Raw genomic sequence first — 20,061 nt, forward strand, 5'->3', positions numbered from 1 at the left:
ATGGTAACAGGATGCAGTCTTAGCTCAAATGATGAATCAACAGCAGTACATCAACCAATTTACAAATCCATGATTGGCAATTTTCTTTATCTAACAGGTACCCAACCTGACATCATGCATGCAGTAGGAATAGTTGGAAGATTCCAAGCAAATTTGAAGGAATCACACCTTCAGGCAGTCAAAAGGATTTTCAAATATCTTCAAGGAACACAGAAATTTGGTTTATGGTATCCTAAAGATACAAATATTACACTTCATGCATATACAAATGTAGATTGGGTAGGAAGTGTTGATGATAGAAAAAGCACTAGTGGTTGTGCATTCTATATGGGCTCTAGGTTAGTGTCTTGGTTGAACAAGAAACAAAGTTCAATCACATTATCTACAGCTGAAGCAGCATATGTGGCTGCTACATCTTGTTGCATACAACTACTTTGGATGATGCAAACCTTACAAGATATTCATGTCACATGTACTCCACCCATCTCCATTCTATGTGATAATACAAGTGCCATCAATATTTCCAAGAATCCAATCATACATTCCAAGGCCAAGAACATACCCACCAAATATCATTTTCCACGTGAACAAGTGCTTGAACAAAAGGTCAAATTGGAGTATGTTCCCTCCAAAGAACATGTTGCTAATATATTCACTAAACCACTGCCCAGATAGACATTTGAATATCTTAGACAAAAGCTGGGAGTAGTTGCTGCATCATCCTGCTGTTAAATCCTATTTTTCAGAGAATGGTTGTTATACGCGAATTTCATGAATCGATTTCATGTACATACGTGGGTTTCTATGGGCACAGTTGCGTATATGCTTATTTGAAGAAAAGCGGTGGGCCAAATGCAAGAAAAAGGAGTCTGCTATGGTTCTGTCAATTATCTGCTCTGTTTGATGATGGTTACAATCTACTGATAAAATGTGGAAATATATTGTTCCTCATAAATTTTTTGATAACTCTATGTATATCTTATTGATGATGATGTTTTGATATCTCTTCTGACATATGCAATGATTAGATCTAATATCGAATAGGTGGAACAGGTTCAGGGGGAGAACATGGTATGCTTCTAATAAAGCATTGTTGGCATTATGTCTAGAAGTCTTCGGTACCTAATCAATGATGATGAAGATAGGTTGATACCCACATATGTTGGTTATCATGGTTGATGATGATATAATAAAGGTTCTTGTGGAAATATCATGTAGTTCTTGGTAATGATGTCTCTGGTGTTTTCATATACATCTGATATGATGTGCATGCTTTTGTGATACTGCTTGGAAATATGACATATTCTTAGTTGATTCATGGAAGGTTATGATAAGGGAACGTAGCAAGTTGATCTTGATGAGAACAAGAGGATGAGTTGATATATGCCAACATACTTTGACACAAGTTGATGGTATTTTGGACATATACAGGTTGCTGGTCTGGATGCTATTGACAGATGCTGCTAATGATACTTGCTGACGACTATCATGGTCTTGTTTAAGCTATTTGGTCTCTATTGTATTTAATGTAAAGGTCATGAAAAGACCTATTTTTTAACTCGACTATGCATGGGATGGATGATGTAATGTTTCTTGTTTTTATCATGTATAAACAATTGGTATATCCCCACTAGGTTGGGTGGATGAGTCAAATATGGTATATCTCCACTTGGTTGGGAGATGGATGTATGTATGAGACATTGGTGATAGGAAGGTCATTGTATAGAGTCATGTTGTTCTTTTAGAAAATATTTTTGCAAACTTTTCTTGTGCTCAAGGGGGGCATGGACTTGATCATGGGATGTCAATTAGTACACTTCAACATATCAGAGATTTCAGCATGTACTCAAGGGGAGCATGACCCTTTGCCATTGATGTCAAAAGGGGAGAGTGACTTGGGGTGGTTGTTGCCATCAAGTCCAAAGGGGGATATTGTTGGCATTATGATACAGGTGTTGTCCTTGATGGCAACTCACTCAGATGACAGATCACAGTACAGTAGATTAAGAACAAAGAAGTACAGATCAAACTACAAAGAATGAAGAAAGAGAGGTATATGCAGGTTCACCTTGGCCAAGCTGCGTATACATGCAATTTCACTGTATACAAGTCACGTATATGTACACATGCACTTTCACAGAAAGAAAAGTGTGTATACCTTGGAAAACTAAGTTGTTGGTTTGAAGTATTTGGTCCATGGTATTTTTATCCATGGTATTGGTCCAAGGTATCTGGTCCGAGGAGTGACCCTAGGTATTTGGTCCAAGGTATTGGTCCTAAGTGGTTTTGGTCCATGGTATTGAGAAAGGCCTAAAACTATAAAAGGAGGAGAAGATCATTATGCCAGGGTCTGCAAGTATCGAATATCTGATGAAGTGTTAGTTCTAGTATGCAGGTTATTGGGTTATGGTGCATTGCTGGATATGAACCAAGGTTGAACCTTAGCAAATGATGAGGAATTAGATCTAATGATGGATCAAGATATTAAGGCGTAAAATGAACTATCATTATGTGTTTTGCTCATGTATATTCTATATCTAAATAATGATGCATATATTGTTCTGTAAATTATATGATCTGGGTATAACTGAAGTCTGGAATACTGCATAATTCTGAATAAATATTTGCAGATGTATACCCTATAAAATATGTTTTAGTTGCTTGTGTTTGCTGTTACAAAGTTGTGGGTTCTGGTTTGGGTTCTGGTTGCTGTATTCTCGTGACAATATTCTGAATGATCAGATTGATGGGTTGTCAAAGTGATTGATTCTATTGTGGTTCGTTCAAAAGGTGATTGGTTGATGTATATATATTTGATGATTTAATTACACTTATGATTTTGTTGATGGATCCAGTCTGAAAATTTATGAAACGTGGTCCCTGGAGGAAGAGAGAAGGTCATAGCCTTCTATAGGTCGGTGCCTATGTACCAACAAACATATTGGCTAGTACAAGAGCTAAGGGGTGTAGCTCCCTTCCAGTAGTAGCTGGAAAATGGCAGAAGGTTGCATCATTCTATAGGTAGAAACCTACATACTAGTATAAGTCTGCACCAGTACAAAAATTGTAAACAAAGTTTTCTTATTATTAAAAGAAGTCAGAGACGACAACAACATGTGGTTTTTACCCACATTGGGTTTCCACCTTATATCTTGGTGTTCATGTGTGATGCTTATGCTTTATTTAGCTTTTACTGCACCATCTAATTAATACCTGACATATTGGTTAAAGTTCAATACATGATAAATTGGGTAAATCAAAAGGTTCTTTGCATATGCACTGGTGGCTTTAATAACAGTCACGTGTACATGCTGGTTCAGTTAGCTAAAGTATCGTATAGAAATTTGCCTATGGAAATGATAAATAATTGAGTTACTAATACTGATTCAGCCCCCCTCTCAGTATTATTTCCAACAAAATTTTTGAAGCCTACTTGACAGGAACACTTGGTGATTCGAATTGAAGGATAATTGACAATACACAATACCTGCAAGAGATCTCAAAACAAAAAATAAGGTTCACAAATTTAATCAAAGGTATGTGCTAATTGATTTAGTAATAGGGATTGATATATTGCATATATGACTAAGAGGACATAGTACTGCCAAAAAAATTAAACGAAATCATTGCAATTTAAGGGTGATGGTATCTTATTAAAAACATCATAATCCACCACTTAAAAACCCTGTCACATCCTCATTATGAATCTACTGAAGTAATCACTGTATCATTGTTTTAAATGCACCCCAATGCTCAAATTCATTTTCACATCCTTCATTATAATTCACCTGTTCTTGGATTTCTCCGAACACACATAGCCTCTCTATTTCTCTGCCACTAAACGAAACCCTACCAACAACATTCTCTTGTCAAAGTAGCCAGTCCTTGAGACAAATCATCTTCCATAATGGGTGTTATTGTCTGAACCAAGCTAGTAGGGAGGAAATTCTTAGAAGGATATCCTCAGACTAGGGAGTTGTTGTAGAAAAAACAATGGTTGCAATTCATAGAAAAATTTGACGGTTTTCACAGGGAAGTGACGAAGACTTTTGCACACTTGTTTGATGGAAGGGAGGATGAAATAGGAGACATTAAAATCACCATAATGGATTCCATGATTGCAGAAGCTACTAAAGTTCCTAGAAGTAGAGAGAAATGGTTCAAAAACAGGGGAATCAATGGAGAAGGTTGGAAGGTCTTCTTGAAAAATCAAAATATGAACACCATCATCTTTAAGAAAGGTATTCCTAGTACAACCCTTAAGACTAAATGGAGGAATTTAATACTTGTACTTCAAAAATTCATCACTTGTGAGGGTTAATTTGGATACATGTATTTCTAGCATGTTAGGATAATGATGCATTTTCTTTAGGAATACCAAATGAATATTCCCTATTACCTCTTGCATAGTCTTAAGAAAATGTCCATGAATGTTCAAAATAAAATTCAATTTATAGATAATACCATGCATCATCATGGATTGATAAAAATCTTGGTTGAGTTCCACGTTCGGAGTATAGGGGATAACTGGGAAAATTTTCTAGTAAGGAACCATTTGAAGAAAGATATCCTAAAAAACCCAGCCGCAGTAGAATCCTTAGGGGAAGGAAGAGAATAATGGAAACAATAACATAATGGGAACCCCAGGGTCAACCAAAATTATCAGAATATGAACTACCCATAGTGGATATTATGCAGAAAATGAAAAAGGGAAATCTTAGAAGAAAGAAAGCTAGCAAAAGAACAGAAGATTTATCACAAGCCAGGACCCTTGCTCAAGGAGAAAAGCTAGAAGCCAAAAGAAGGAAAGCACAGGGGTTATAGACCTTAGGACTAAGGAGAAGTACTAGGTTGAACACAATGCAACAAGCAGTCTCAAAAGCTACAAAATACATTGATCTCAAGGAAAATGAGCCAACTGAAAACCCTAAAGGTTCCCCAGGAGGATCACCAAAACTATCATCGAGAGTGTCAACACCATCTTGCAATTCACCTCCAAGGAGCCTAGTGCATAGTCCAGGTGTTCATCTTGTTCAACAAGAGATTTATGACTACATAGAGTCATTAGAAAGAAAATAAACGGAAACTAAAGAATCAATCCAAAGTCCTAGAGAAGGGAGCAATCAGTTCAATGAGACACAAGAACCTTTAGCATCAAATGTTTTAAAGCAATAGATTTTTGAGCTAGAGACATTGAATAGATATATCAAGAATGAAAATCAGACATGGAAAGCATAGAATGAGATTCAAATTGCAAAGAGTGACAACCTAATCCTTCATTTGATTTTGTGGTACAAAAATAACAAAAAGCTAAAGAAGTAAAATAGGGCAATGCGAAGAGAAATTATCAACCTAAAATATAAAATCCTCATGAGAAAACCAAGGATGCCAGTGGTTGTTAGAAAGAAGAAAACAATGAATCTTGGAGGTGATGATCAGAAGGAATAAGAGAATGAAATGATGAATTGTATGAGGGCATACAAAACCTCCAACATGTGGGAATGTAGAGTCCAAGGACTATCTTACCTTGATACCTTTTTTGCCTATGCTTCTTCCCTTTTTCCTATACTTATCACCTGAATAATGCAATAGACACAAGGTTTTGTTAAAGGTAAGAACTTACATGTCTTATTGTTAATATTTGTCTATATACCTTATTGGTTTGTTAAAGTATGCATTCGTCTATGGAATTGATCTATTTCTACAGCTAATCTAGATTTCTGCAGCTACCTCCATTGTTGACAGGGTCCAAAAGCTCCAACTCACCAAGGAAGATATGGATGGATGCAGAATAATCCCCTCGTGGATTCTTTCCTGTTCCCTTGAACCAATTCATCAAGAAGGTCACATGATAATATGGTCAACCTCAAAGTCAATTGCAAGATTATCGCCAGGACATAATCCGAGATTTCACGAAATCTTATCGATTTTGTTTTTCGAATAGCAAATCGATTATGTAGCAATATAGTTTGATCGAAATAAATATATGTAGGCTTGAAACTCTCATACTATTATGCAAAGAAGTATTAGAAAATCTATGGTTGTTTTGTGTTTTGGGGTGCACGCTGATTCATGTAATTTCTAAGAACATTTTGTTAAGACTTGTTTGCAAGTAATAGACTTGTTTTATGTTTGTTCCATGTTGCAATTATTGGATATTTTCGATTGTTTCATGGAGGGCCCCTATGACCAGTATAGTTCATTAACCAATTTCACATAGATTTCTTTAATTACTTAATCGTAGATGTTATGTTTGTGTGTTGAAATGTAGTATGATGAATTCACCATTGAATCATTGTATGCATAAGCAATTTCCTTTGCTTTCTACCCAACTTAACTATGTCATTTTATTTTCTTTTTATCTAGCACAGTGTGACCATTTTCCTTTGGTTTCTATTTAGTGTAGTTCAATTGTTTCATTTCATAGCATAACTACTTTTCAAAATGTCTTGTTTGGATGAAGTTGAATAAGCAAAAGAGTGACAATCTTTTTCTTGGCAATTAAATTCAGACATTATTCATTTATAATTTGATAGAATAGATATCTCATGCACATAGTATTTTATATTTGGCTGCAACATAAAAGTTTAAGATAAAAACCCAAAACAGTCTAACAAAAGTAATGTCTAGAATCACTTTTTCACATGAAAATCAAGGGAATGATTTTCTCATTAATAAATGCAATGAACCAACCAGTGATGGGACTACCACGTTCCACCCGACCATAGATTGGTTGAGCCAAGTCTCTCTTCAGCCAATCACCCCTGTGCCATATTCCAAGCATGAATGTGGAACTCATATAAGACATCAAAACACCAATCAATGTGGATTCCACTAGAGTTCTTCACCTACACCATAAGGAATTTGAGTGCCTCCTTGTCTCTTAGGCTTTACTATGCATCTGTAGTCTGATCTAGGGATCACTAGGCCCTACGCCAAGACATACTCTCTAGGATTTACTGCGCATTCCATCCCATAATCACTAGGCCCAACGGAGAGAAAATCCACCTCTTGGCCTTACCGTATATCTCGCTATTCACTGATAAGGATTCCTAGGCCCACCGAGGCACACAATATAGCTTTACCACAATCCACAATCCAATTCAGGGTTTACTAGGCCAGTGGCTTCATGCATCTTTTGTCTGCTTCAGGGACCACTACCACCATGTGTTTTTCAACTCGAAGATCCACCCCACTCAGCATCGAATACAATCCGGCCATCCCCCACAAAACGCATGAGAGAACCCATCTCATCAATGCTATCATGAAATGGCAAGGCTAGGCTAAAAATACTGTCATACCTGGAAAAACCCATGCCATGGTAGAAAAGAAACACATGCAATCCCATGCATGCAAAATCTAGCAAGGATAATACACATGCAAGTTGATAACTACAATGAAGCCTATTGTAGTTGCTTGATCCTGCCTTTCCCTTCTTGATCTTTGATTCCTATTGCCCTCTTTTTCTTTATTGATCCAATGCCAAAGTGCTCCAAGAGAACTCTAAGTGTCCAAGATTATGAGATAGAGAGACAAAATAATGAGAGAGATCCAAAGCTAAACTGACTAAGTATTGCCCACTGATCCTTAGAATCCTTTTTATTAATGAGGCCTCTATTTTCTTCATTTTCCATTATTTTCATTCAATTTCCTCCTCACATGCAAGTTGTGGCCTTTCACCTTCCTTTTCTCCTAATGTCCATTATTTTCATAAATAAATGCGCCAAAATACTTTTTTGCCTCTTTAATGCCTTAGCCATTTCCTTTATCAATTTCCTTATCCATAAAGAACCAAATAAACACCCCCTAGGATGTCTTACCCACCATTCAACTTGGAATATGTGGCCCATCATCTGTGGTATTTATATATTTTTACATGGAATTTTCACCTAGGCTGTTACAGAACCCTCCCCCTTGGGGGAACGCCATCCTTGGTGTTCAATGACATCTATAACCAACATGATTGCTAAAAACAAAACATGTTGCCCATGGAGCTTTATAACATAGATCGTTACATTATTTACAAAGAATGACCTTCTCAAAAGAAAAACATCATGACAAAATGACCAGAAAAATACCATACTGCATGTTGAAGCTTTATAACCTAGCTCATTACGTTATTTACAATACCCACATATACACATACGCACATCTGCTAAACCAGCAAATAAGAGAATATGAAGCCCATATCTGTATTAAGGGAATCTAGAGGTTAACACCTCTACCCTCAATGTAATATTTGGATACACCTCCTTCCCAGGAAGTCCAGAATCCACTGCAAAGTCAAATATGCATCCAATGTCTAGTGCTATAATTTTGCACCACTTGTCCTCTCAACGAATAGTTACAGGCTCATTGTTCTAGGGCACACTCCCAATGTGCATCTGATTTCATCTAGCAATGCTAATGACCAAACCAAATCCATTCACGACCTTCCCTTCTCTACTATTGTCCCTTGGGAATTTAGTCACATCTTCTATTCAGTCACTCACCTTCGAAGTTCTGATGGCACCCCCATCGTGGGAAGTCCATCCCTTGGAAAGGCTTCCTCACATCATAACATACAAAGACCAAGGCATATCCCTGCCTTGAAACCATCGTACCAGTCATAGGATGCTCATGGAAATCAATGGACATTATTGGGTATCAACATCCCACAATGGCCCTGCTCCTGAAGTGCTTTACTAGCATATTGTTCCATGTTCCAATTACTTTGTTGTTGCAAATTCTTGCAGTCATTTCAATCACCCAACCGATAATTTCATTCTTCCTGTATCATGCACATAGCTTCCATCAGTTTTAAAATAAATTCAAATAAATTCAAATCATACCTCATTGGTAGCTCTTCAATAAGGTACATTTGCAATATTGTTCACTTCCTATCACAATAAGTCAAACTAGCATATTTGACCAAATCAACATGTATAAAGATATCACATCGAGTTAGCTCAAACACAACCATATCATAAATCAAAATCATAAATCACATGTAACCATCATAACCAAAATCATAGATCAAATGTAATCATCATAAACCAGAATCATAGATCATATCTAATCATCATATACCATAATCATAAATCACATGCATAATAAAACAAAAGTAATATACCGATACTTATCCTTCATCGATCCTTACTTTTGCCTTTGTTCTTTTTGTACACACACTATATTGGTTGCCACACCCAACAAACACCCAGTGCCTTCTCCTCCACCAGGTGCACATATGCATAGTGTGCATCACACAAATACAACCACCATGCAACACATGCACCTATCCCTGACATACAACACATACACCTACACCCGATATACAACACAACTCCTAGATATATGTCTGATGTACTACGCCACACAAGACATGTACCCACACAGAGTACAACACAATAAGTACGCATGTCACAAAACCACCACTACACGATACACCTATATAGTACCACATGCCCACAACACAACATATGTCACGTGCACACAATACCACACGTACACCAGTACCATATATACAACATGTATACAATACCACTCGTACACTGCACAACCTGCATAACATGTGCACAACATGACATGTACATGGCACCACCTGCCCAATGTGTACACAACACCACATGTACATCGCACCATCTATGCAATGTGTACACAATACCACATGTACATAGTACCACATGCATGACATGTACATGACATTGCATGTACATAGTGCCACATGCATGACATGTACACAGTACCACCTACACACATCGCCACTTGTACAAGATGTACACAGCACCACATGCACACAACACCGCTTGTACAATCATGCACACAACACCATATGTACATAGCACCATATGTACAACATGCACGCAATACCACATGTACGTAGCACTGCATATCCAACATGTACATACATCATCCGTACACAAAACTGCATATCCAACATGCACAGAGCACCATATGCACACATGCAACATATACGTCATGAAGATAGTACAATATGTATACAACACCCCTTATGCAATATTCGCACAACCATATTTGTACCATATTGTACATAACATTACATAAATAACATGTACACATGCTATGTATACACAACACCACATGTGCAAACATCATAGATGCAACATGTACAACATATACAATGTATGCACAACAATAGTACCACACATCCAAAACCACACTATCCATACCAAGAAACCTTTCTTCCTTTATCTCATCCATGCTTATCTTAGCATGTCGCAGACCACACTGCTTTCACTTTGATGATGTATCCTTCAACATTACCTATCATAACGTAAAATATAGGCATAATACAAGTATACAATACCAAATCGTATCCACATGATACTGACCTTGTATATTTGTCATGACTACTCTTCCTAATTGATTGCTTGTAAGACCAGGAACCTCTTCATGTCATTCTCATGCATAAGCAATTATTCCTCCACAAGAATGATCCCTGAAAACCCTATCAGATAGTAACATAGATACATACATGTACACATATATAAACTTCAACATAATCATGATCATAAAATAATTACCATATAACATAAGGTCTAGGTTAAGAGAAATTCCTTTATTCATGCAACACATGTGCAACATTGATAATAGTAGTTCCCAACATAGCCAAGGCATATGATGCCTTAGATCTATTTACTCCACCTTTTCTAGTTACCTTTCTCATATATGTACTGCCATGGTCCATTTACCACAATGAACCCATCCAGTCGAAACAATTGCCATAGTCTTCCCTTCCCCTATGCTCACTCATACACAGAGCTTCATCTACGCCTTGCATCACCTGTTGGGTACCACATAGCTCTCCCGATTTCCATCAACTTTCCTCTTTCCCAACCAATTCCCAAGACTCAAAACATAAAAGGAAAGCCAAGAAACAAACAAGAATAAAATCATGAAAACTAATAACAACAATATGACACCACAACTAGAGTGGCAAGGCCTTGCACCAAACATAAACAAAACCACAAATCAAGCTCAAAAAATCATAAAATACCAAAAGCACAAGACTAGAAACAAACACCATGACTCAATCCCCATGGTTCCCAGTGCATCTAAGGGAAAGCTCAACCTGAGCCTTCTTCACGATTCATGGCAATCTCTTTTGCCATGCAACTCCCTGCATTATACTATCATTAATGCATTATTGTCAATGTATAAATAAGCATAAAAATACGCTAGTTACGTCATCTTGTTGTGCCAAGCATGTTGCTTGCAACTGAACACATCTATGACATCTCTCAAGGTAGTCGAATCCTTTGACATATTGTCCTGTAACTAAAGACTAGCTAATATACATGTCAAGTACATTTTCATGAATCTAGCACATATCCACATAATTTCAAACACAATCAAGGATAAGAAGACTCCTTGTATGTAAAGCACACATTCATTTTGAATTAGTGTTTCGAAACATAGCCAAAGGAATTCTTGTCCAATTCCTTCCTTTTAACTTTTTACCTTGCTGTAAGTGAATCTCACCATGTATTGTCACGTCCCTCAACTGTTATTTATATAAACACATCAATTATTACTTTGTCATGCTAATACCAAGTATGTTTCCTGAAACTACTCACACATGTCAACCACATGTTCCAAATATCAAGACAATCATATCTATCAATTTGAAATTAACTTTTAACTTTTACAAACATTCATGTCATAATCCATAGTCAACTCATATTCATTAGACATAATGTACAACTATCACCTACTATACTCAACTACATATCAACTGTCTCAACACATATGTGTTAGAACAATCATCTTAAAACAATATCATTTGAACACATACTCATATTATGCAATTCAGCAAGCATTCAACCAACTTGAAACATACAAAAATTAAGTAGACGACATAATAGACACCAAACATTCAACATCAATAGACAACATAATCAAGAATGAAGCACCAAGTACACTATATAAGGAACCTCATACGTTAGTGTACCTCAGGGGAGGCTGTCTTGTTTGCATAATCAATCTAGTTATCACAATATAACTTCACAACATATCAATTCAAACATAAATCATGATATTCATAACAATAACTAACTAATATTTTCACATCATAAGCTCATAAGAATTTGGCGTTCATGCATAACAATCACATATGTGTGATCAGTCTAGATTAGTATGACACGATATCAAAATATGTTGGCTCATACCTGAATATTGCAACCATAACCATCTACATAGGTCAAACCAGGTTAACACAATACATATAACATCAAGATCTTCAATGCAATGAACATTACCATCACACATATGACCAATCCAAATTACAACATCAAAATATCATCAAGTTAATAGCATATAACAAAAATAAGCTATATATCATGCTCATCAACAACATAAAACTGAATCATCAAGCTAACTATCATATAACAATTAGCAAGTTAACCTATAAAATACTCATTAGCAACATATAGCATAATCATCAGGTTATCTAATATAAAACAACAAGAGAAATTCATACAACTATCGGTTATTATCATTCTTGACTATCCGACACGTGCACGTAACTACATTAATAAACCAACATCTATCATGAATGTAACCATAACATCAAATATCTATTCATAAACATAATGTATATAACCGTAATGCATATAACAATCCTTAACTTACATACCCGCATGCCAAACATACAATACCTATATGATGATCTGCTCTAATCCCAAAGTCTAATGCTACAACCTCATTATGATGATCTTCATCCCTTGCTCTATCTCAACTAGCTCATTAGCATCATCACAACCAATAGCATCATGATGACCTAAATTTGATACAATGACTTCAACAGGCATGTCTGACCTACTATTCATGCACAAATATAACCAATACCATACATGCATAACGACTGCATATAGACATATAACACATAAGTACAAAACCATATACACACCCTTCTATCTAGATTCCAATCATCAATGCATGACCATATCAACTACATAAACCATGATTTCATGCATGACAATAACCATTACTCCATTGTACAAATTTCCACATGCAACCAACAATATTCATAAGCAATGCCAAACCAACTACCAATACACATAACCACATGTAGTCTAACATAATCGATCATTTCTTGTAATCAACCTACAAGAATGATGCATGTAATCAAAATATTAAAAATGTAACGTAACATACAATGATCTAAGTAGGTGACATAAAATCAGCGTGTAAGTGACATATAATCCATATGCAAGCATTCACATATGCATGACAAATACATTTCACGAAATCAACATCAATTTCTTCATAACAACCATACTACAACCATAGTCAATCATCAAGCCAATGCAACATGTATATAAGTGTAAGAGACACACATGCAACTAACATGCATGCATGACCAACACACATTCAACCTATTCAGTCCAAGAGTTGAATCATGCTTTGATACCACTCTGTAACACCCTCCTCCCACATCTACCCAAGCAACCATCCAATCAGGGTAAACATGCGACGAGAGGCCACTATTAAAATATTCAACCTCCTTGGTGACTTTAAGGAAATGGAATCTATGGAACATCACCCACAGTCATACAACATCATCCACATAACCTTGAAAATACAAGTCAGCCACTTAGGCTGCCTATCCCTAGGTCCTACTCTTGTTTGAGAAAACTTATGGCAGCTTAACGCTCCCTAAACACTACCCAGGTGAGTTAGTTTCAGGACTAACACTTCCCAGACACTGCCCAGGTGCTTTATAACGCTTCATAGACACTACCCAGACAAGTTAGTCTCAACACTAATGCTAGCATTCCGGGATTTGAGCCACCATTTTTGGCCCAGAGCCCAAGAGATGGCCCAGAATGGAACGATCATTTAGAATTGGTAAGGATACAAAAGCAATAATATGAACAAAATCATAACCAGACCCCTACTAGCCATGACAGACATTTCGTCAAACATATCATCAACATGTAACCTACACATGTAAACAACAAAATTAAGTGTAGGGATCTCATACTTATCTGAGAATCACCATGAACCATTGTTTCCTCATGTATTTTGCTGCCTTGTCACTTATTGGGTCATAAATACAATATCCATTCCAACATAAGTAAAATCAAGCTGAGAACCAAACATAGTTGTTGCCATATAATGTACATATAACCAACATAATAGGAACATAAATACTGTGGAAATATCAGCCATCAAAATTATATATATGTGTGTGTGTGTGTGTGTGTGTGCGCATTTACATTTGCACATGAAAATCAAGGGAATGAATTTCTCATTAATAAATGCAATGAACCAACTGGTGATGGGGCTACCACATTCCACCCGACCATAGATTAGCTGAGTCAAGTCTCTCTTTAGCCAATCACCCCCATGCCATATTCCAAGCATGAATGTGGAACTCATAGAGCACATTAAAACACCAATCAATGTGGATTCCACCAGAGTTCTCTACCTACACCGTGAGGAATTTGAGTGCCTCCTAGTCTCTCAGGATTTATCGTGCATCTGCAATCTGATCTAGGGATCACTAGGCCCTACACGAAGACATACTCTCTAGGATTTACCATGCATTCCATCCCAAAATCACTAGGCCAAATGGAGAGAAAATCCACCTCTTGGCTTTACGGTATATCCTGCCATTCACCAGCAAGGATTCCTAGGGAGGCACACAATTTGGCTTTACCACAACCCATAGTTTGATTCAGGGGTTACTAGGCTAGTGGCTTCATGCATCCTTAGTATGTTTCAGGGACCACCACCACCATGTGTTTTTCAACTTAGAAATCCACCCCACTCAGCTTCGAATCCAATCCATCCATCCCCCACAAAATGCATGAGAGAACCCATCTCATCAAAGCCATCAAGAAATGGCAAGGCTAGGATGAAAATACTATCACACTTGGAAAAACCCATGCCATGGTAGAAAATAAAAACATGCAATCCCATGCATGCCAAATCTAGTAAGGAAAATACACATACAAGTTGATACCTAGGATGAAGCCTGTTGTAGCTACTTTATCCTACCTTTCCTTGCTTCATCTTTGATTCCTATTGCCCTCTTTGCCTTTCTTGATCTAATGTGAAAGTGCTCCAAGAGAACTCTAAGTGTCTAAGAGTATGAGAGAGAGAGAGAGAATAATGAGAGACCTCCAAAGCTAAACTAACCAAGTCTTGCCCACTATTCCTTAGAAGCCTTCTTATTAATGAGGCCTCTATTTTCTTCATTTTCCATTATTTTCCTTCAATTTCCTTCTCACATGAAACTTGTGACCTTTCACCTTCATTTTCTCCTAATTTCCATTATTTTCATAAATAAATGTGCCAAAATACATTTTTGCCTCTATAATTCCTTTGCCAATTTCCTTAGCCATAAATAACCAAATGAACTCCCCCCAGGATGTATTTCCCACCATTCAGCTTGGAATACGTGTCCCATCATCTGTGGTATTTATATATATTTACATGGAATTTTCACCAAGGTTCTTACATTGGCCATGATTAATTTTCATATCAATAAAATCCTATGATAAACACTAAGATAAATATTGTAAACCAAGGTATACAAACCCTATGATAAATATTATAGATGCTAAAATTAAAATGATTGACCCTAGTTGATTTATATATTGAGACAATATTTTTGACAATAAGACGTTGGACCATGGTTGATCATGATTAATTTTCATATTGAGACAATGTTTGTCATAATGCGATGTTGTACCATGGTTAACCATGATCGACTATGATTGACCATGGTTGATTTTCAGATTTAGACAATCTTTGTCACAATGTGACATTGGACCATGGTTAACCATGATTTACCATGGTTGACAATTGTTGACCATGGTTGATTTTTATATTGAGATAAATTTGTCACATGTTACATTGCACCACGATTGACCATGGTTTTATAAACCCTAGGGATTTATATTAAATCCTATGATTAATATTATAAATCATATGAATAATATTATACCCTAGGAATATGAATTCTTATATTGATAAACCTAAGGGATTGATATTATAAACCAAAGGGAATAATAAACCCAAGAGATTAATACTAAAAACCCAAGGGATTGTCACAATGCGATGGTGGACAGTAGTTGGCCATTGGTGTTACAATATGATGTTGGACCATGAGATAATATTTGTCACAATGTGACCATGGTTATTAACCATGATTGATTTTCATATTGAGTCAATCTTTCTCACAATGTGACATTGGACCATGGTTAACTATGGTTGGCCATGGTTTTTTTTTTATATTGTGACAATCTTTGTCACAATGTAGCATTGGAACATGGTTGACCATAATTGACCATGGTCAACCATATTTGACCAATGTTGACTATGGTTGACCATGATTGACCGTGGTTGACCATGATTTATTTCCATATTGAGAAAATATTTGTCACAAACACAATAGATTAATATTATAAACCCAAGGGATATGAATCCTCAGATTAATATTATAAATTCTAATATAAATATTAAACCCTAACGTTAATATTAAAACATGGGAAGCCCACAGTGCTTTGGATTGATGGTGAATGGGTGTACTTTTAAGGCACTCCTTGCGATAGGTCACTGGTTCAAATCCCCCGTGGGTGCTTAGGTAGTCTTATATAGAAAAAAAATATTAAAACATGGGAATATAAATCATAAGATTTATAAACCCAAGGGATTATTATTATTAAGCTAAGGAATATAAACCCTACGATCAATATTAGAAACCCTACGATAAATAGTATAAACCCAAGGGATTAATAAACCCATTGGATTAATAATAAAAACCCAAGGGAATAACATTAAACCCTAGGATTAATATTAAGCTCTAGGAATATAAACCGTAAGATTAATAATATAAACCTCGGGATGAATATTATAATCCCAAGAGCTTAGTACTATAAATCAAAGGGATTAATATTATAAACACAATGGATTATAAATCAATGGGAATAATATTGAACCCAAGGGATTAATATTATAAACCTAGGGGGTTGAAAAATCTAGGTATTAACATTAAAAACCCAACAGATTAATATTATAAATCCAAGGGACCAGTGAACCCAACAAATTATTAATATTATAAACTCACGGGATTAATATTAGGAATACATTTAAACGCTACCTAACCAAGTTCGATGATAACATTTTATACCTACATGTATGCATGTAACTGTGCATTAACCTAATTATAAGTTTTTCATGTTTTCTATATGCATCTATGTGTTAACATGATTATATGTTTTTCATGTTTTCTATTTCAAGTTACTTCAACTATAATTTTGGAAAAAAGTTCTTTGAAATAGTTCGATATTCACAATTTAATGGGGAGTTTAATATTAAGGTTAATAATATATGGTTTAATATTAGGTTCCATAATATAGGGTTTATAATATTGGTTTTAATATTAGGGTTTCTAATATTTGACTTATAATATAAGGTGCTTAATACTTAGGTTTTATAATATTTGAGTTATAATATAAGGTGATTAATACTTAGGGTGTAATAATATAGTGCCTCTTGTAGGAATTTACAGGGTAAGTTCTTCAGATAGAACACCAAAGGACACCACTCAGAAACATATCACAGATCAAAACACTGGTATTCTTGACATGATTAAAACCCTCAAAGACGGAAATAGTCCATGACTTGAGCCAACGCAACCACTTTAGGCAATTTATTAATGTAAAAGAAATAAAATTTACATAAGCTTCTCTCATGAACAGTCACCTTACAAATGAATCTCCATGCTCTTTAAATATAGATCATGGACCAATCGGGTTTTAAGCCACGAATCAAGTGTCAGTAACACTGATGAGAGAATGAACCATTAGATCACTTCCTATCTAGAATATATCGTGACCATCATATGGTAAGTTACAAAAAGTACATACTAAAGAAACACACTTTACCTAACTATACACTAGACCAAGTTGTACTCAATTATTTCCTGTGTCGGAATATCCTAACATCCCCCCTTAAGAACAACTTGGGATAGGATTGAAGGATGTACAAATATGACACAATAAGAGAAGGAAGGAGGCATTAGATCCTATCCCACCTTATGGATAACTTCGTGAACTCCAAAGATAAGTCGATGTTTAGTCAAATTTTCCTTTGTGAGAGCCTTTGTAAAGATGTCTACAACCTGATCATTGGTTGAACAATAGTGCACTTCAAGAACATGGTCATGAATGAGATTTATGATGAAGTGCATGTGTAGTTCAATGTCTTTGTTGTGCTGATGTTGGACTGATCTTTTCATAGTTGAATGGCACTTTGATTATCACACCAAAGTGTAGTCGGATGTTGCGGCTAAAAACCAAACTCTAATAGGATCTGATGAAGCCATAGGGCTTCCTTACTATCTTCAATGACGCCACGATACTCTTCTTGTGCTGAAGAAAGAGAAATGGCACTTTGTTTCTTGCAAGCCCATGTATTAGGTCCAGAACCAAGAGTGAAGATATAACCTATAGTAGAATTTCGATCATGAGGGTGACCAACCTAACTAGAATTGGTGAAACAAACCAATACAGGAGATACTTCTACACTTTAATGAATCCCAAATTGAACTGTACCTCAAACATAACAAAGTATTCTTTAAGCTTCTTTCCAATGACTTTCATGTGGGTTTTTCATAAACCGAGTAACAAGGCCAACAAGAAAGGAAAGGTCACAATGGTTATGGGTCAGGTACAAAAGTTTTCCAACAATTTGATGGTACAAGGTAGCATCAACTTTAGGGGAAGTACAAGTGACTGAAAGTTTGGCTCCAGTCTAAAAGGGAGAAGGGGCTGGATTACAGTATTCCATGTGAAAGTGGCATAGAATATCACAGGAATACTTGGAATGGGAAAGGGAAATACCTTCTTTGGATTGCAAGACTTGAAGACCAAGAAAATAGTGCAAGTGTCCTAAGTATTTCATTTCAAACTACTTTTTAAGGCTAGACTTCACATGGATTATAAGGGAGGGATCACTACCAGTAAGGATAAGATCATCAACATAGAGAACAAGAATGATAAGAGACATGCCCACTTTCTTGGTGTAGATAGTATTGTCAGAATGACACCCAGAAAATCCAGTATCTAAAATAAATCTATGCATTTTGGTATACCAAGCCCAAGGAGCTTGCTTGAGACCATAAAGGGATTTCTTAAGCTGATATACAAGGTTGTATTTAGTTTGTATAAATCTAGGAGGTTGTTCCATATAGATTTCTTCATTCAACACCCCATGCAAGAAGGTAGATTTAAAATCCATGTGATGGACTTCCCCTTTGAAAGAGACAACAAATAAAAGAACAAGGCATATAGAGTTCATTTTGGCAACAGGGGAGAAGGTTTTAGTATATTCAATGCCTTCAACTTGTGAAAAAACTTTAGCAGCAAGACAAGCTTTATATTTATCAACTTTTCTATTTGGTCCAAACATGGTTGTATAAACCCATTTGCATCTAACAAGTTTTCGTCCTTTTGGAAGAGGAACAAGGTCCCATGTATCATTTTCCAATAGTGAACGATATTCTTCATTCATAGTTGCTTCCAAATGTGGATGGCCTGAAGATTCTGCAAAGGTGTCAAGATCATAATTCGTTGAAGCTTGAGCCAATAAGTAAGAGGCTCTATCAAACTGAGAATGTGTGCTTTGCTAATCTATAGGATCACCTGCAAGAGCACCTGCTACATCCCGAGTAGCACGAACCCATTTTGGAAGCTGAGGAGTTGAAGGAGGATCCCAAGAAGGTGGGAGATGATTGTCATCCTCGCTGTCATCATCTAAAGAAGAAATATTTTCAGAAGTAGAAGGGATAGAGAGAGGTGGCACATCCATTGAACTAGGTGATCCGGACTTAAACAGCAAAGCAACAGATTATAGGTATAACCATAAAGACAGATATGCAGCGGAAATAATACTTCATTTCATTACTGTAAAATACTGAAATATGCTTACAAACAGAAATGGAAATAAACCAACTAGGGCGATGGTAGCTTATCTCTGAGAAGAGATGTGGCGGCTACATGCCTCTGAACTGTCTTACAATGAGGCTCGAAGGCCTATTTATTGTTGAGA

The sequence above is a fragment of the Pinus tabuliformis genome, chromosome 9 (assembly GCF_031772625.1).
Source record: "Pinus tabuliformis cultivar Carrire ecotype Pingquan chromosome 9, CPIR1, whole genome shotgun sequence".
In the NCBI taxonomy this organism is placed as follows: domain Eukaryota; kingdom Viridiplantae; phylum Streptophyta; class Pinopsida; order Pinales; family Pinaceae; genus Pinus; species Pinus tabuliformis.